At 30.4% G+C, this 21,511-nt stretch overlaps 1 protein-coding gene across 2 annotated transcripts in view; it reads right to left on the bottom strand.

Moving 5' to 3' along the window:
- The window catches only part of LOC108965894 (UNC93-like protein), an 84,637-nt gene that overhangs the window by 35,233 nt on the left and 27,893 nt on the right, over nucleotides 1–21,511 (bottom strand). The window contains exon 2 of one of the 2 annotated variants that reach the window (XM_018928569.1): nucleotides 18,378–18,480. The gene's annotated coding sequence lies outside the window, so the exon portion shown is untranslated. Of the gene's footprint in view, nucleotides 1–3,412; nucleotides 3,959–18,377; nucleotides 18,481–21,511 lie in introns of those variants that run through there. The other variant, XM_018928570.1, reaches the window with a different exon arrangement.

Raw genomic sequence — 21,511 nt, 5'->3', positions numbered from 1 at the left:
TTCAAATATATTTTTTCTAAAAAACTTCAAATTCTTAGTAGAAAAATTCGTATGTTATACTTGAAATAAATTTAGGTTAATTAGTACAATAAATTTTTAACAACAAATTGTTAAAAAAATTTAAATCTTTTTTATAAAGAAAAATTTTACATTTTCGTATTCGTGATTGTTTCATTTTTATAGTAATTTTATATCAACAATAATTTTTTTATTTAATTTTTGTATTACTTTGTTAGCTATTCTCAAATCAATGCAAGATTTAAAGATTTTTTTTCAAACCTTTTTCCGTCTCAGATATATCCAGCATTGTTAATATTTTAAAATCCTGCCCATTCGCTACATGCAAATGTATACACCGACAAATCAGTCAGCTAACTATATCACCACTGAAATCCACAGTATCTCCCCAAAGCTAAATTCCAACAACAGCGATTATTAAACCTAAAATGACTCTAATCATTAGTCTGTAGTAAAACTCTTTAGCTCAAGGGTTTTTCCATACCAGGTGCACACACACAGAATTACAACTATCTCAACACACAGAATATACATATGGAATACAAAAAAAGATTTCTACGTAGACACTCTGTTTAATCTTTGCAATATTTATAAACAATTGGGACTTGCAGATGCACAAAAAAGGTTCAAATACACAAACAATATATAAACATTTATATGAATGAGCTGATATACATACATATTTTTATATATATATACATATGTGTTTGTGCGTATTCACCATATCTGCTTGTAATTGCACCTTTTCATTTTGATAAGCTACCACTTGATAACCCACCGTTAACCTTTAACGCCAGTGCGCGACTGGTCGCTCATCTATCCGTCAAATCTAATCGAGCAAAGTGCGCGAAATATTAACTAAAACATATACACCACCACTTGAATACGGCCGCGATTTATTGAGATTCAGTCGTGATTCGTATAAATCTAGCTGACAACGGCACTTTTTTCTAAATTAATTTTATTATTTTATTGCAGAATATGGTCAGCGAGACTGCAATAAATATTAATGCAACAGGAAGATAATTTACTAGTTGCAGACAGTTCTTGTTCGAGTGCAACATAGAATTGTAGAATAATTTACTACGATTGGTATTCAGTTTTGGCTTTTACTATTTTATAACCGATTTTATTACGACGGAATTTCCGTCTGATAATCAACTTGAACAATGAGTTTCATCGTTTTGTTGTTGTTATTAGTTTTTAGTAGGCTCTGTGTAATCGGGTGAACTTGACTGATTAATTGTTATTACACCCGAGTGTAGTTATATGTTTTTGAATTTTGAGCAGTAAAACGTAATTTCATGACTAAAATGCATCAAGGCGCTATTGGTGATATAATATTTTTTCCAAAAAATTAATATTTTTTTGATTAAAAACAATATAAAATCCGGCTTTGATTTTTTTATATAAATATTTAATCAGTAAAACCAAAATAAAAACTAATTTTGTTCATAAAAATTCATAGCCCTTAAAAATACTTTTTTCGTGTCTTTAAATTAATAAATACTCATATTCCCCTAAAAGTTACACGCAGTCCCTTTTATACTACAAACAATTATACATTAATTCATTCAAACCTCTCAACCTCTTACTTATTACAACAGCAATTATCCGCATCGCGAAATATTTCCCATTCATAACACCCATAAAAATATGTGAGCTACTTCCTAAAGTACACCTCAATACAGTTCTAAAACATATAGTTGGGTGCCAGTTACCGCAAAACTTGACTTAATTAAAACGCTAATTTAAAATCATTCAGTTCTAGATACTACGATTAGTCAAGGAATGCTCAGCCAGCAGCTGAATAACATTCCTTACAACAACCGAATTGATTTAAATATGTGAAATGCCACCTAACTAATGTAGTTTAATATACTAAGTACACAAAGTGAGTATTTAGTAGTGTGTAGTTAAGTAATAACCCATAAATATGTATTGGGTTAAACTGACAGTTGACTGGGCGCTACTAGTATTATAGCAAAGGTATTATTTAATCATCAAGACTGCGAATAACTTATGGCAGATAGATCGGTTACGATTTATATCCGGCCTATGTGAGCAGCTGAGCAGCAATTGTACTGGCAGCTGTGCGCTTGCTTTGTGAAATATAATTCAGCAACAATTATAGGCGCATATATGCAGTTAGTGGGGGATATGCCACTATTAGGAACTTGTGAGTTCTGGAAGCGTTAAATAAACAACAAAATTTGCAATCAAATGTTGATTTACTATTATACGAACGATACAGATTTTGTATTGTATATTTTGTTTTTGGTATCCAAATTTTAGTAACTTAATAAGCTAAGAGAGAGTAATGTTATTTTAAAAATATTTTTCTGTGTCCTTCCTTTTATATAAATCGTATGATTTTTGTACTCTGAATAGGATTTTTTCATGCAAATTGTAACATTCGAAAGGAGATGTCGATGTGAGACTTCATAAAATCTTTATATATAAAACCTGTCACGTTGTTTATCCGTGATGGACTCCTTAACTACTGAACTTATTTCAGTAAAATTTAGTACACTGTGTCCAGTTCCAACCAACTTAGAAGATGCGATAGTAAATACAAATCATTAATAAAAAATGCAGTGAAAGCTCAATTAACTGTACGTCTTCAACTTAAATGATCGGAAACTTCAGGCAATAAGTATCATATAATTGTATTAACCAACAACTACAGTTATACGCTTATTGCTTAAGTATTTCAAATATGTGACAGCATTTTCCAGTGATTATAATGCTTTTTAATTGATTTTTCAGCAAACTATTAATTTTTAAATACAATATTAGAGGCGGTGTTATGACTATAATTACATTATTATAATTACAACGATTACTGCAACCTATTCAATTTAAGCTGTCTTAAATATGAATATTTAGTTACAAAAAGCGATTAATATTAATGTTTTGTCTCCAATTTACAACAAGACTTCATTTTTAATTCATTTAATTTACTGTTTTAGAATAATTATGTATCGTCCTTAATATTAGCTCACTACTTACGCGCTATAGTATGCCACTTTTACAGTTATTATGTAATAATTAAATAAAAAGAGATTCGGAAATTCTTCTTTAATTCCATCTGTATTTGATTATACCAGTCTATGCGATTTTATACCAGTTTATGCCAGTTGGTTGTTCGATTTACCACTCTCCACTTGTTAGTGATTCGAACGTTGTGAGGATAGATCACTTGAAATGGAAATATCAAAATGTTGCAAATCTTCTTTATTCTGCAGAAATTTTGTTTTAGAATATTAACTTGCTACTTTTACGGTTATTATTTAATAACTAAAAGGCAGTATAAAATTAATTTAAAGTAATAAATTGTATATATAAATTATATATTTAAAAAATTCGCCAACTAATTTATTTAAACACTCACGTTTGTTAGCTGCAAATTCGTGGTTTCACATGAAGAAATATGATGCAGTTGGTATCAAAAGTAACGAAATTGTCGAGACGTTTACTAAAAATGTGCACTTGTTGGCGCACACGTTTACCGTTAATAACATTTGTTTTCTAACTCCACTTATATGAGTAATTTTTATTAATATCACACAATAGATTCGATGCTGAACTAATACAGCTTCACCTCAAGTGTTTTATTTACTTTTACAAAATCTATATATTAACTGTAGTTATATATGTGCAATTTTAATATATTATCTGTCGCTGTATAGCACATATACAACGTTTGTACTACGTTCTTCTCAACAACTTAAGACACTTTATGCGCGTTTAACAAGCAAATACCCTTCACTAGTTGAGTGCTTGACAACGTTTGTATGTTTATTAATGCTCACTTATTGCTAACGCTTTCTTAAATACCGTTTACCGTTATGTATGTATTGTATGTGTATCGTCTACTTTTCTACACTTGAGGTAGTTGAGTATATATTTGATTTGACGAGTTCCTTCTCGTTTAATGGTCAAACGATAAATGCCAAATATTAGCGACACTTGGCGAATAAATATTTCGTCGACAGTAACTCTTCAAGAAATTGATAAAGCAGTTGTAGACAGTCATTGTTGTTGCGATTATTATTATACTGTTACTCTGTTTCTTGCTATTTGTTGTTTTCGCTGCAGTGAAAAATTGTTGAATATTTATTTCCGAAAGATATACAGCCACACAGCGTAAACAAAGCGCGATAATAAAAATTGGCAATAAAATGTAAATGCACACGAGTACTACGTATGCTTAGCTATCTGTTTGTCCCTTTGTCCATATGTGTGTGTGTGTGTGTGTGTGCTTGTGCTTTTTAATCAATATTAAGCAGTTATTTGATTAGTAAAACACACTTCTAACTGGTCAGCGTCATTGAGAGTACAACAGAAAGGAGAAATAATGCAATCAAAGTGACATCCAACAAGATTGGGGCTGCTCTTTGAGGCGACATGTCGTATACGCAACCAGCAGCGACGCGTGTTGGACTGTTTTTTTTTTCTCCCTTTTTTTTTGTTTGTATGCTCACATTATTTGCTGATCACTAACTGATTATACCATTATTTACACAAAAATGTCTATGTGTGTGTTGTGCTTGTGGGTGTTGAGTAGTTAGTTGACGGCTCTCAGTAAACTATACAGCAGTAACTTAACTAAAGCAAATGTGGTCTACTTAGCTGTATTAATGTGGCGCATATGATTAACTGTAAATATTTTTGAATATATGCAGAAAACTGCTCGATATTTTGGCTCATAATGCATCTTCACAAACACTACTATTAACTATTTATGGAAAAATTTTCATGAATGAAAATTTGTGATTTTTTCGGTTACGCATTTATTTTAACCAGCGCTAAATTTGAACAACATTTTTCCCTAATAAATATCACACACAGATTTTATAACTATTTACCATGTTAAGGCGTTATAGCATGCCAGTTTAATGATTTTTATTCTCTCTTGTTTATGTTTTAATTTTTACTAGCAGTGAGTGTGATATCACTGCGATTGAGTGTATTCTCATTAGCTTACTAAAATCTGATTACTGTCATATGTGTATATTTGAGTGTAGTAGTACAAATCCATTTTAACGTTATCTACTATTGATTTCGTGGCATGAATGACACGTGGCACACGAGTTCATATAGGGCGTTTTTTGTGCAGATTCGATTTATTTTAAATTATTATGTGTGAAATTAGTGGGTAATTATGTAAATTTGTCAGAATTCAAAGAAATCATACATAGTAGGGAGAGAAAATGTCAAATTTTATACCCTCTACAAATATTCTATAAAATATCGATCAGTTTCGGATAGAACACTAGTTTCAGTATTCGAAAAACTGTTGAAAACTCATCAACAATATTTATAGTCACTTTATTGAAACAAAATCAAAAATTTGTATATATGTTATACACATTAGCTGCTCCCTGCTACTATGTACTCTTTTTTACAGCGTCGCTTTCTGCTGTTTTTACTTTTTGCTCTCCTTTGGTTAGTGATTCGCAGGTTTTGAGGGTAGATCAGTCTCTTTATAGGCGTAGATACCGACTCGGAATAGATCAATAGGTAGTAAAAAATGTCAAAATGTTTTAATTTTCTACTTCATTCTGGAGAAATTTTACTTTAAAATATTATTTTATACCAGATTAATTGAAATAATCCGATGCTTCAAATCAATATAAATATATACAAGTATAGAAGTGCTTGCACCAGTTTATGCGACTTATACCAGTTGGTTGTTCGATTAATCACTCTCCGCTAGTTGGCAATTCCCACGTTTTGAAGAGAGATTATTTGTGGAAGATGTCAAATTTTGAAATTTTCTTTTTATTTTAAAATATTATACATATCATACTGGAGTAATTGAAATAATATACTATATATATACCTCATATGAATAGAAGTATTCTAGTTTATCAAAATATACAAGTATAGAAGTGTTTGTAAACAGGAAATAACCAGCTTTTGTAAATTATAATTGATAGGATAATATTCACATATAATATAACTTCAAAATGAACAAGACTTCCAAAACTATTTCTTAAATACATATATGAATCTCCACAATCACTACTGCCAGACAGTTATTTTAATATATAATTTTAATAGAAATTCTACCTACTTCTTCTCGCCATTAACTTCATACATTATAGGAGGTATTGCAATTAATTTAGAATTACTAATTGCAAACAAAATAAAATAAAAGCAAAAAACGTTGATATGAACGTGAATATGAAGATAAAGATAAGATAGTGACGTTCTCATACTAGTTTAGATACTTCCGTTGCTAATTAAAATACACAACGTGTTACAATCTTGACAATTCTTCTGTATAAATTACAGCGTACCGTTAATGATATTCAACAAACACAGTGACATATCTGCTAGTTGGACGTTTTGATTTCATTTACTTAACTCAAATAATGCTTGATGGCAAATGAGTCATGCGAAAACTTGAGTGAGTGACAAGCAAGTGAGATAAATTTATTATGCGCGTATGTAAATAAATATAGAATAATGCAAACACACACTGCTACATGCAATGTAAGCTTTTATTGAACTTCATGATAAATGTGAAAGGCGAAATTGCTTTGGGATAGCGTGTACAGCGCATACTCATATGCGACAGATAAGCGTGGTAATTGGCGCTTCATTGCTGCTGATGAGCTATTGTAGGGCAATAAAATTATAGGTGATATCGTTAATATTAAAAGGGAATTGGTTTGAATTTTATTGATTATTGAAAAGTCGGGGAAAACAGAGGAAATGGAGAAATTACGCCTAGCAATGTCAGTTTATATATTAAGAAAACTATTTTACGATACCCTAAGTCAATAACCCTGCCTACATCGATCAATAAATGCCTTTATTCAATAAATTATGTTGTTAGTTTTACGCGAGGGTAAAAGATATCTGATCTGCATCCTGATTTTGATCGTTCAGTTTGAATGAAAGCTATATGCTATAGTTTTCCGAACTCAACAATTACTTCGAAAATTGTAGCGATGTCTAAGATAATAATCTATGCTAATTTTGTATATATCACTTGTCAAATAAAGTAGTTTTCCACGATCAGTTACTATGACAGATTCAACCTATAGTGAGCCGATATCGATAGTTTCAGCCAATAATCGGCTTCTTGGAGAGAAACGTATGTGTGCAAAATTTCAAATCGAGATCTAAAAAACTAATAGGCTAACTCCCTCATATTGAAATACATATACGGACAGACAGATGATCATAGCTAAATTGACTCAGGTCATCACGTTGATCATTTATATATACATTTTTTTGGGTTTATATAATATATTCATTTTATACGACGATTAATATAATCAGTTATGAGTATACGAAAATCATAAAAGAAGAAAAATTAATTAAGCAAAATCAAAACAAAGTTATAAATTTTTTTTACTACACTATACACTTTACTATCAGTATCTGTATCAGTATGTAGTACCATATATCAATAGTTCCAAGTAATTTTAGAGAGCATCGCCTTTTTAGCTCGTGCTTAACAAGAGATCTAAAGTTTTTTATAGTAGTTTTCATTTCCTTTATATATAACAAGTTTAGGCAAGACATCAACGGCAACGCAACTACATAAAAAAGTTGAATTTTTCAAAGATTACATCTTGCTTCTCGGTACGCACTTTGCCAAACTTTTGGTTATTTTTAGCATTTGACTTCATCATCGTTGATTTCACACTTGAAATGAAGAGGTAAAAGAAAACACTTGCAAACTTAAGTGGTTAAGATATAAGCTCTGTGATTACGGTTAGAAACAATGAGCCTCATGGAACAGCAAGGCAAAATAACTAAAAATTATGAGATCTTTAGCAAAAGATTTAGTGGTCCAGCCTACTTAATACAATACTTAATAAAGAAGTGCTTTATGCTTTTCAAATAACAGCTGTTTTCCTAATGCCTGAGGTTAGAAGAACGATCAAATAACTATTCATCAAACTGACATAAACAAATTTGGAAGACTAGCGAAGGGTTATACCACTTTCATGATCTGTTGACATCCTCCATATGTTTTAATTTAATAAACAACATATAAACTTTACGAGGAAAGACAAGAATAATATTTGTGCATGTTATGGTTAAAATATTTAAATTTTTATTAATTTCATATTTTTAGACGACAGTTAAAGCAAATAATCTCTACAAGCTACTTTTTCTTCAATCCAAAGAATTATCTTTAAAATTTCCCTCGAGGGTATTTAGATCATACCAGTATTTAAACCGGTAATTAAAAAATCTTAAAAAATATATTTTGTTCTTCAAAAAACATGAAACCAAAATAGATAATAACAGAAATATAACAAAATGGTTGAACAAAATTATTTTTAACTATGCGTTAAGTGCTTTAAATGATTTGCGAAATTAAAATTATTTTTGAATAAAATTTATTTCAATGTCATATGTGAATGTAGAAAATATATGTTGAAAATGATTGTTCCCAGATTAGGGATAATTTGATCACCAGATTTTGACTGCTATTTGAAACTCTATTTAGTATAAACGTACAAATTCCTCTTTATTGCGTTTTTTTATAGTGCGCCAAAATGTAGGCAAGATTAGGCAGATTAAAATGGTCAAAGCGAATATAAAAAACCAAGTTTTTAACTCTTGGGCAACATTATAAAATAATATATAACAAATATTATAAAGGTACTCTTAAAATTAGTTTTATATGAAAGCAAATGGGTATGAGTCTAATTGTATCAAAAATCGTTAACATTTTGTTACAGCGCCACCTGACGGCATTAAACTAAACACTGAAACTGCGTTGAAGAATTCAGCAAAACCGTTCCGTTGGGTTTTTGTTATATTTTGGTATTATTATTTATATCACTGATATCAGAGTGTCTAATTTAATTGTTTTTCTTTTCGTCTTTTCTGCTTTCTTCTGGAGTCACATTTACCATATGATAATGGCGGTTATCTCTCTAACTAAGTAAAAATTCTAAGCAAATTTCCAATGTTGTTTTAATTTTGATTTGATTTTAATAATGATTTGATCATTATGTTAAAAATAGACAGAAGTAGTTAGTTAAAGTGGCTAATAATTATTTGAATGGGTTTTTCGTGCTTAAGCGGAAGCGATAAGTTTGTAGGGTCTTTGTGCCAATGCGTGCGTATGAATGGTTGTGAGAAGGCAGCAGTTCAGAATACTATAAATCAGTCAAGCACAGCTACGGTATATGTCGAGACGCATACAAACTGAAGAGTTCATCGATCAAAACTGATAATTTTCAAGTGTGAAATAAAAATCGACTAAGTTCGGCAGGCATTAGTCGATGTGAGCAAAAGCAAGTAATATCATTTATAATTCGCGCATATTTTTTTTTTTAATTAAAAGAAAACAACACAGACAATATTCTATAGATATTTTTAGTTTTGTTTCCAATAAACACTTTCATGTGGATATTCCTTCCGCCTTTGCGCAACTTATCGCAAGCCTATTAAACTGACAAACAATTTGAATTATGACACCGTATTGCCTTTTTTATCAGCAATCACTGATACTGGCGACGGTAATTGAAAGTGTGCTGCTTATTTACTTCAATGAAAAAATAAATAAATTCAAGAAGTAGCGACATTTTTGGAGTCTTGTATTTACTGCACACCCATACATACGCATAATATATTTGGCTATAAAGGAACCAAGTTAAAAATGTATATTTATGACTATACGAGTACATCAGCTTTGTAATCATTTTAAAATGCGATTTTGATTTTGATATTTTTATAACACGCTGCCTTATTGGCGAATCGGCGTGCGATGTGATATTGCAGCCAATATTATAATCATTGATTATCATTTAATTATTTATAATATGCAGCAGGATTAATGGGGGTTTTTTCTTTAGTTAAAATCAGATTATTGCACATTGATTACATGGTTTTATTAGCGCAAAAAGCATTTCCCTCGCGGCGAGCATGTGATTAATAAAATTAAATAAAACGTTCACTCAAGATGTGGCAAAAATTGGCTAACATTTATTTTATAACTATGATAATTCAAGTAATATTTTTTCAATTTGCTAAATACATTAAATTTAGTGTGTTATTTTATGGGTTATGCCAAGGTGATAAGTGGAAACAAAAATGTCTTCGCCTGTTTAACGCGATTACAGCATGCGTATTCAATATTGTTAGTTCAAAAATGTTTATGATTTATAATTATAAACAATTTCTTTTCTTTAATAAATTATTTATAATTTCCTAAATTTCTTTGTAAATATTTTATAAACTATTTTTCTTGTAAATTTTTTATATATAAATATTGTTTTGTTTTTATAAATTATTTATATTTCTTTTATTTTATAAATAAATTATAATTTCTGAACTTGAAGTGTTTTTTAATATTTTTTAGTAAATATTTTTTAAATTATTTGTCTTCTAAAATTTCTTTAAGAAATATTTACTTTTAAATGTTTTATATTTCAAAGTCAAAGTAATCTCTCGACAAACAAAAACCAAACTCTATGAGTCACTCATAATTCCCGTCCTGCTATATGGTGCAGATTCTTGGGCGAGACAACAACTGATGACTCGACGTTGCGAGTTTGCGAGAAAAAAGTTCTGCGAAAGATTTATTATCCTTTGCGCGTTGGCCACGGCGAATATCGCATTCGATGGAACGATGAGCTATACGAGATATATGACGGCATTGACATAGTTTAGCGAATTAAAAGACAGCGGTTACGCTGGTTAGGTCATGTTGTCCGAATTGACGAAAACACTCCTGCTCTGAAAGTATTACCCGCCGAGGGAAGCAGAGGAAGAGGAAGACCTCCGCTTCGTTGGAAGGACCAGGTGGAGAGGACCTGGCTACGCTTGGAATATCCAATTGGCGCCACGTAGCGAAAAGAAGAACTACTGGCGCGCTGTTGTTAACTCGGCTATAATCGCGTAAGCGGTGTCTACGCCAATTAAGAATAAGAAGAACTTCTTTATTTAAAATTTATAAACAATGTCCTATCATCCAATCGAAATTGACCAGACTGGTAAAATAATGGGGAGAAAATGAAGCTTTTCCGTCCGAGTCAAATTTGATCAGGTGGTAGATTAAATTTAAAAAAAAATTTATAATACTTGAGTTTAACATATTTAAGCCAGAACCGCGCCAGAAAGTCTCTAAAGCCTTTATTTAACAAAATACATACATAGCTGTAAATATTAAAAAGAGCGAAAATAAAAATGGATGAGTTTCTCTCGAATGCAAGCTACAGTTGTAACTGCAATTAAACTGGCTTTCCGGGAGTTAATTGCGCAAATGCGCAGCGCTGAACCGGTAGACCACCCACAAGCCGTGGCGATCACGCTCTTGTCAACACAACAACAATAAATATTCACATTCAAATGAGTGTGTAGACAAAAGAGTAACAACAAAGTGTGTATAGAAATTTTAGCGATAGCAAATTGCGTGCAAGGTAGCGCTTCACTGTAATATTGTTGTTTTAGTTTTTGTAAAAATTATCCACTATTACATTATTATATATACTATTATTTGGTTATAAAATTCATTGACGATGCTGATCAGCGTGCTCGCCAAATAAGCTAACAGCTTTACTGATCTCGTTAGATTATCAAATCACTATTGTTGTTATATATAAGTGTTGTTGTTGTGAAAAATAATGCTCTTGCAGTTTGCAGTTGTTGCTGTTCGTTGACAAAGCTGTCATTGTGTACGTGCAAAGGCTGGCATTCTCAAAACCAACAACCACATGACATCATTACAACACGATAGCTAACAGCACGAAACACTCGTTAATTATATAATATAATATGTGTAAGCCTATTTGCACTTTGCACATGAATACAAATACACACAAATGTACTTATGTGCTATTTGCTGTTGTAACACCCGCTACTTAATGCGCTTCGGAAGTTGTCCATCGTCACTGCGCTTTGTTCTCACATGATTTGCACATTTTTCCGATTTTTCTCAAGCAGTTTATTATTATTATCTTCTTGTCTTTTCCTTTCTGTCGTTGAATGCTACTATTAACAGCAAATAGTTGAGTACTTCCAGCAATTATTTATGCAATAGGGCCGGATTTCCTATTTTTATAGTAAGGTGGAGAGGTAACATAGAGTTTTTCTTAGAGAATATTCGAGAAAAATTACTAATTTCGAGTATAATTTGAGGGGCGAATAATTGGAAAGGTATTGTAAATGTAAGCGATCGGAAGTGAAGTTCTGCTTACTAGAAAGATGAGGAAAATATGGCTAAATAATGTTGTTCATATTTATTGATTCTTTAATTTTTTTATATTATCGTTTCTCTACCGAATTTGGTTAAAAGTTACAAATGTTAAAGGGGCACCATTTATTGCAACGACATGCAAACTTTATTATTTTGATAACCAACTAAATGTTAACCGTAACAGATTTTTATAATAAATGTGATTATATGCAAAAAATGCGACTATTAATTTATTTCAAATAAAACAAGCAGTCAACTCGGGCCTTTAGTTTATTTTATCACCATAACGGTACTACGATTATTGATTCACAAATAAAGCAATTTTTAATTATGACAAAAATTGTCATATATTATATATTTCGGATTGAGCATTTGCTCATCATAGTGAAAGATTAGTCATTTTGTTTTAATGGATTTGTGACATATCTGAAATAGTTACCGAATGTTTCAATTCCCTATGTTTCCTTTTTCAATTCAAAACACCAATTTTTTGTTTTGCATGTACATATGTCGAATATACATATATTTAAGAACATTGTCTGAAAATTTGAAGTTGTTCCCTTAAATAGTTTCGGAATTTTTTTAGTTAATGCAAGTCGGAAATTGTGAATTTTTTTTGTAAAGTAGTTTTGGGTTTGCAAGAATTTTTTAGTCACGTTAATTGACTCCGAAAAGTAATACAATTTTTGAAAAATTTCGGTTTCTTAACGAACTATGCAGTCAAAACTTTCTCCAAATATCAACTTTTTTTTTTCAAAAATCAAAACTGATCATTAACTATATCCATCTATAGTTTTAGTAAAATGTTTTGAAATATTTTAAGCTGAAAATCTTCGTCACCTACAATCTCACCTACAGACATCTTTTTACAAAGGTCCTCCCAGAGATCGCCTCCGGGATAAAGAATTTCAAAATGTTACAAAATGAATCGCCGATTATTAAAGTATGTATATTAAATTTTGTAAATGTACATTATTTTTGTTTATTTATTAAACAAAGTGCGTACCAGAGAAACGCATTTCTTCTAACTGGATAAAAACCTCTGATCCCGAAGTTATAAAATTTTAATATAAAAAAATTTTTTTGATAATAGAGAAGCGATAAGAAATTATCAACTCAGGAATATGCTTGTGATCACATAACTGGACAACATGGTGATGTCAGAGCAGCAAATCTTTCCACACAAAGAAACAAGGGAAGGTGGGACAACACCAGCACTGTACTTTGCTACAAAAATGATACATTACTTTAAGTGGCTACATGGGCTTACGAGTTTCAAAAAATCCATTTTTTTATTTATTGTTTTATTAAGTTCTACAACAAGAATTTTTTTCTAAGTTTTCAATTTAATCTGTTGAAAAAAAGAACTGTTTTTAACCCGAGGAAACTCATATAACCCCTTAATTGTAAAATGCTTTAATTTGATATTTTATTTGCTACTATTTATTTACCCTACGAAGACTATTTCTATCTTCTGAATATATCAGAAAATTTAAATAAAATGTTTCAATAGAAATCAGTCCGAAATTCTTCATAAAACCACCACTTCACATTTAAAAGTCTTAGCATTTACTTCTCAATAGTAAAATTATACAGATAATTTAATAATATATTTCACTCAACTAAAGAAAAATGTTCTATTAATATTGCACCACTCAACATAGCGGCAGACAAAGTATATGGAACATTATCAAATAGTCTGCAACGTGATTTATTAATAACGTTTCTTTTTTGTTTTCGTAAATATTGTGAGCAAGTGCCGACGGAAGTGAACCCCAAAGTAAAAGGAAATATGCAATTAATTAAGCAAACAAATTAGTAATAAACTTGTACATATATAATTTATTTGTTTACAAATAATAAAATAACACAATTCGACATTTGTTGAAATGACAGTGATCTTATCAAAGCTCATAAATTAATCAACGGTACATAGTGTGAGCACACCGCCACGGCATCATCACACGGTGCCTTTGTAGCGCCAGTGCGAAGTAGCACCAATTCGCCAGCAACACTTAGCCTTTAATTGAGTTAATATTTATTTAAAGTAGTTGATGTTGTTGTTGCGCATGTGTTTTTTGTTTTCAATTTTTTCTTAATGAACATAGCAATTATAACATTGTTTCACACCTCCAATTGCTTCCGACTGTCGGTAGCTGTTAGATACTTTAATTTGCTACTTGTGAAATGAAATGTTGCCGTAAAAAAGGCATTGAGAAAAATTATAGAAACGAAGCTATATGTATGTATATATGTGTGTATGTTTGTCCAGCGCATACTATGCGCAGTGGAAAGAAAGCAAGCGCGCTGCAACTCGGTGGGAAGGCAGACCTTCATGGCGATTAGAATGCTAGTGGCAAAAAAATGTCTGTATGTATGTGAGAAATTGCGCACGTATACATTCATACATATATGTGTACAAAACTACTTATGGAAATTCTAATTATGCAATTTTTTTCTCTTTTGGAGCAATGCTGCAAATTGCAAACCGCAAATGCGCAACTTCCGCAACAATGAAAGCTGCGGTGATGATGTTGCGCAGCAACGCAACAAACACATACCAAAACTGCTATATTGCGGTAAAAAATTTGGAATTTGCGGCAAGGACTGCTGTTTGCCTAGCTGTTGCCGCCACTAGTTGGCGATTATTATTTATTGGTCAATTGATGGTTTTTGCTGCCTTTGTTAATTTTTTACAGTTTTTTCTTTGCTCGCTTGCCATGGCAAAGATAATTGCAATTCAATTAAAGTTTCGCAATAACGTCTCACGATTGCCAACAGTTTTGTTTTCGCTTTTTATTGTTGCTTTACGTTTGCCAGCAGTGCCAACATGTTGCAGCGACATAATAATGCTTTGTATGCTTTGAGTTTATTAGTGTATATGCTATACCTGTGTCAAGGCCGCACGCTAAGTGGGGTTTTGGGGTCAAATGACTCTTCTTACATAGTTTTTACTAAAAAAGTAAGGTAATTGATTTGAAGCAAGCGGTTAACTTAGTTGATATTAGGTAGAAAAGACTAAGGGGTCTTAAGCAAAATGTCGAAATTGGGCTTGGGCGTGCAAAAATTAAAATTAATATGATCTCAATTTAACAGAAATGCGCTTATTAATGGGCTGAGTATTTAAATTTTCAGTAGAGCAGGTGATCAAATTTGACCCGGACTGCAAACGCAAGTCGTTTCGTATTTTTTTTTTTTTTGTCAAAATTAATATGCACTCAAAGTAACGAAACTATAGGTGCTAATGAACTGATCATTTAAGCTTTCAGTAGAGCAACTGAATAAATTTGACCCAGACTGCACGCGCAAATTGTTTCAAAAGTAATTAATTTTCGTTCATGAATTACTGTGTTCGAAATTTAAGTGGAGTTTCAAAAATGTTTAGAATAAAATATTTTCAAAAAAAGATTTACCATAAAAATAAGAAGCTCTCTAAAGCCACGAAGCATTCGGAAAAATATATTTTGCTAAATATATAGTATATTTGTAACTTTCAGGAATTTGTGAATTTTAGTTACAATATTTGATTTATAAGCACTTTGTTATTTGTATAAGGTGTTTACGAGTATACTATCGTGAAAACAGGATAGGACGAAAATTCCTGAAGACCAGTAATCTTTTTTAATATAATCATATTTTTAACGAAATTTACAAATTTTTATTTTTTTTTTTAAATTTTATTAACAAATATTTTACATTGGTTAAAAAATATTTTTTTTTTTGCTTATGAAAACATGTTTGAAGGTACATATTCCTACTCAATTTACTATTTTTATTAAAGAATTTCGCTGAAATTTGTTTAAATAAAAGTCATATTTTGTCATATTAATTTAACCCGCACTTAAAGTCCGGTTAGTTTTCTAATCAGTTCAAATCTTGATATTTATAATTGTAATTTGCGAAATCCCTCCCTAGCAAAAAGACTGCTTGCGCACCTGTTGCATTAACCAGCGAAACTTTGCGACCTCCTGAGCTCTGAACAGTAAAGAAAAATATTTCGACGTTACTTATACTCGTATATACCCAAATACATAAATACACATCTTCGTATTGCACATCATTTAACGATATTGGCGGCTATTTTTAAAGTTATATAGGCACTTTTTTAAGGCTTGAGTTATTTTCGTACACCTTACGTTCGTATGTATGCATTTATAGTATTTCCAGTGTGCAATGAAGCATATTTTGTAATACCGAAAAATATTTAATTCCCTTCACTTTGTGTATGGCTATTAAAAAATTCTATTTTTAGAGAAAATGCAAAATGCAATCAGCTGTGACGGCAGTGGAGGCAATTAACTGCAAAAGACATACTACAGTTATGCATAAACATGTTTGCATATATGTATGAATATCAATGCCAATTTTTGGCGCTGATATTTGGTAATGGTAAATTTCAATTTAATAAAAGAGAATAAAAGAGATGGGCAACAAAGAGTGAATCGAGAATTCATTCATTTGCATGAAAGAACTGTTCGAATTTTTTTTCCTCGGAATTATTTTATGAGGTTGTCAAAATACACCGTTATTTCTATACAAGTTATGAAAATATATAAATGACATTATAAGAAGTGGTAATGCTTTTGTTAAAGAAGCTATTGACGTACATATATAGAAGACATATCTGCTCTAAACTGGCTGTATAAACGATTTCTGAATAGATTTACGATGTAAAATAGTGAATAGAAACATATATAGGCCATATATTTCTACTAAAGCGGTAGTATGGTTTATATTGAATTATGTGATGAATCTATATACTATATAAAAAATATTATTTCATACTCTGATTAATTTTTCATTTTATTATCTGTCATATAATAAAAATGTTGCAAAAACCGTACATAAATATAGCTATCAGCAGAAAATTCAAAATAAAACAGAACAAACTATCCACATTTATTAAAAAATATAATATTATTAAAAAATAAATATATTATTGTGAGAGCACTCGAACTAAGCAAAAGTCAAAGTAAAAATAAAAATTATACCAACATTCAGCTACTTGACTATACTATAAATCGCCGTATTTATGAGCAATAAATTCTCTCAGCCATGCTAAAAGTCAGTCAAAAGAATTTTTTATTTTTCATCAGTCACGAAGTATCGGAATCTGGCTAATCAAATGATTTATGCATGCTATATCGAAATTTTTTATTTGAGAATTCTTCATAACGTTTGGTAAGAAATAAATTAGCGCTTGCAACGATTAATTTATTATTACTAAACGATTTGTGTGCACTGATTGCATTTTTTTTTCGATACGCTGAAGTCACTAAACTCTTTATATATTTGAATTTGCTGCAGCGATCAGCACATTTTTCAAGTGGCGATAAGTGGCGTATAAAATATGACCCGAAGGTGGAACTAAGAATTCGGTCATATAAAATATGGTGGGATGGTTCTGAGGGAACTTCTTTAATGGTTGTGGGTTTTATTTCGTTTCTGTTTTTTTTCCTTTTTTTTTTATATAAACATGCAAATATATACATAAAATATGAAGTGATGATACGTTCCGTGTGTGCAAAAACCAGATATAGCTGATTAGTATCCAATATACTTGAATAAAAACTAAGTTTCATAACTTTTGCATAAACAAATAAAAAATAAAATAAAATTTTATTAGGAATATAAAAAGATTTTTTCGACTACCTAATATTTATAGTAGCAAAAATCATCTTCTAAACGGGTCTATGATTTAGATAGATATTTGTACATATGTTTTTTGTATATTCCGAAGATTTTATTTTAAAATAAAGCTGTCCAAATTGTTGAATAGAGAATGATATAGAACATACTCCAGTTATCTAGTTCAATTTATATGAAAATGTAATATTTTTGCTCAGAGAACGCTTGTCATATAGCCTGATTTTTGTTATCTATTTATTTATTTTTTTCTTTTTTTATTTTTTAATTTTTTTGTATAGTTATCGCTTATATATTTAATATATAAATCCTAAATAATCCTCTATTTATACTATAATTCTCAAATATTATTATTCTTTACTAATTTACGTCTGATCTGTTATATCGCATATAAATTTTACGTTCACAATATAGATATTCCTATTGTCTTCTAAGTTATACACATATATGTGTATCTATTTTTAAAAAGTTTAATTAATTTTTTTTTTAATTAGCTGCTAGTTATTTACTTTTCGTTATCTTAATAACTTACCTGATTAGACTAACTGATCAAGAAGTTCCGCTTTGGTGATTCCCATCAATTATATACGTATAAAATTAACGGCTATGAATATCACCCGAAATATAGAAAAGATCTGCAAATAAAAAAGTAAACGTATTAGAAGTATATATGTATATAATTTTTATATTTTATATTTATTTGTAATATTAAGTATATTAATTAATAGAAGACCTATATAAAAAATTAGTTAGCTAATGAAAATTAAAAATAAATATTTATAAAGTGTACAGAATTTTATCAATATTCTGAAGTCACCCCTCTGGTCTCAAATAGCCAAAATGGACAAGCGGTGAATCGAACAAACAACTGGCCTAAACAGAATACGCAGTCATAATCAAATATAGATTAAAAATATGGAATTAGTGAATTGAACAGTCAACTGGTATCAAAAGGATAAGCAGATATAACCAAATAGATTTCTTAAATATATAATTAGTGAATCCAACAAGCAACTGGTATAAATAGAGTAAGCAGTAATAATCAAATAGTGATCAAAACTGTGAAACTAATGAACCGAACAGATAACTGGCAAACAAATAAGAGGCAGTCATAAGCAAATAGAGATCAATATAAAAAATTAGTAAATCTAAGACTAATGAACCGAACAGATAACTGGCAAACAAATAAGAGGCAGTCATAAGCAAATAGAGATCAATATGTAAAATTAGTAAATCGAAAAGACAACTGGCATAAAAATAAGAGGAATAGCTATCGAGTAGCAAGCGCTTACATCAGTTTAATATGGTATATGTCCCACCCTCCCTTAAATTAAATTCAATTCTATAGTTCTGTTATCGCTTTCACACACAAATTTTTTTACAAACGTGTAGCGTTCAAACATAACGAGATAAGAAATGGTGCATCAACATAAATGTTTTCATATTTACGTTAATTGTAATGAAATAATTTATAGAAATAATTACAAACAAACACATTTTAATTTCTCTAAAAACGCAAAGTTAACCACAATTTATTAAACGCCGAAATGCGCTAACAACAAATGTCAGCACATCGTTTGTAATCGTTAACAGTAATAAATGCACCACCATTTCTCCACTGATTGCCCATAAATATGCCTGCATGTATAATATAATGTTTGTGCGCGTATGTCCACTAATAAACTTGTAACTAATAACGTCGGAAAATTCCAGCAGCGCTACCCAACGCTGTATATATATATATATATATTTACATTTTGTTTTCATTTCATACATCTAGTTTTAGCCGGAAACAATCGGAAATCAAAGCGCACAACAAACGCTGCGCCGCGACTGTCATGCGGCTAACTTGTTTGTCTGTCGGAAGAGCCTCCAAATGGCGATCGTACAGTGAAATCTATTAAGTAGCACTCATCTTTAATACAGTTACAGAATATAAACAATTGATATACTATATACTATATATATGCATATATATAATATATATTAATATATAAGTTTAGACATATATATATATATACATATATGTATATATTGCAAAAACACCCTCCCACCGCTTTGCATTTGAATAATTTGTTCGACCAATGCAGTGTTGATCGTGTCATTTTATTTTATTTGCTAAGTTGTTTTCTCTTATATATTAAAGTTTTCTCCTTAGAATTGAAATCGTAATGCCGGTGAGCGGTGAAAAGTTACATGTTTCTACATAATTTTGATAGTGCTATCGATTGCTGTGTGAAGACAGCAGCGGCGGCGGCATTTGTAATGCCGTATTCTGTGTTCGTGTTACACGATATGCATATGAGCGGCGAGCACTTAGCCGACTTGTAAATGTCTGTTACGCATGCGATTTCTCTAAATCAATGAACTGGAAAGATCACGTGAACAGTGAATTGCAGTGCCGCTGCTGGTAAAGTGATTGCGACTGCGGCGACAACTGCTGAGCGTACAAATTAATATGCATAAATCGTTTATAAGTCGTTAGCGCTTTTGGTGTAAGGCATTATGGTAAATATTAAAGTGGAAAGGGCAAGCTGAAGATGCTTGCTGAATTTAGATGCTTAGCTTAACGTATTGATAACTTTTGGTTTAAGGCCGGTTGATATTAATTGTTATGAAATTTGTAACTAGATAAAGAAAATTATATAAAAGCGATCTAGCTATAGATAAATATCGAATTAACTTAAAGGTAATCAAATAATATGATAAATAAGTTAGCTTGTTGTTTGTAATGACAATTATACCATTACTTAAAATTTAATTATGTATTATTCTTCATAACTCGATCCCTGAAAAAACTAATTACAGTTGTTTTTTTATCACTAGATCCCTTAATAAAAACACCAATAATTGACAACCTTGCACGCGCCATTATTGCAAAAATATCCGCCTCTTTTTCTTGCTTTAGTTTCAATATTAACGATTTAAATATCAGGAAAGCCACACACAACTAAAGGTAAATAATTTCAGCATGGCTACAACATTCTTAATTATGGATAAAATAAACACTGCTCATACATATGTATTTACATAACTTCCATATACTTCCTCACAATATGTAATCAGATGAAATTAGTTGAAGGAAAACGAAATTATTTGTACAAAAAACATTAAAATTAATTCAAAACCCAGTAGATTTCATTTTTTGTTGCTACTTTTCACTCATACCGATCTAACCCGCATATCCGCCATAAATTTGTAGACGGCTTAAATTAATTAAGCAACAATGAAATATCAAGTTTTTACTGAACAATAAAGTCATTAAGAACAAGTAATTGAAATTTATAGATTAAAAGCTGAGATATTAAAAAAAATTAAATAAGAAATAAAGAATATTAAAATAATAATAAGTCAGCTTTTACAAAGGCAAATAAATATTTTTAATTAATATTTGCCTTACAATATGTTCAATAGAAATTAATATTTTAATCTAATGATAGTAAAATGGGGCAATATTACAAATCGTCAACTAAAATGCAAAATAACGTAACATCACTTTTCATAAGTTTATAATATAAAAAATCTAAAAATATGTTAACCCTTTATTTGGAACTTTAAATATATGCATTCAGACATAATAATTATATATATTTTTTTCAAACAAACAATTGAATAAAACAATTTTTTTTAAAGTTCTAAAGAAAATTTAAAAAAAGATCTTCAAAA

This window comes from Bactrocera latifrons, unplaced genomic scaffold, assembly GCF_001853355.1.
Source record: "Bactrocera latifrons isolate USDA-ARS-PBARC rearing strain unplaced genomic scaffold, ASM185335v1 scaffold_15, whole genome shotgun sequence".
NCBI classification, from domain to species: domain Eukaryota; kingdom Metazoa; phylum Arthropoda; class Insecta; order Diptera; family Tephritidae; genus Bactrocera; species Bactrocera latifrons.
This window is presented reverse-complemented; position numbering and strand designations above follow the sequence as displayed.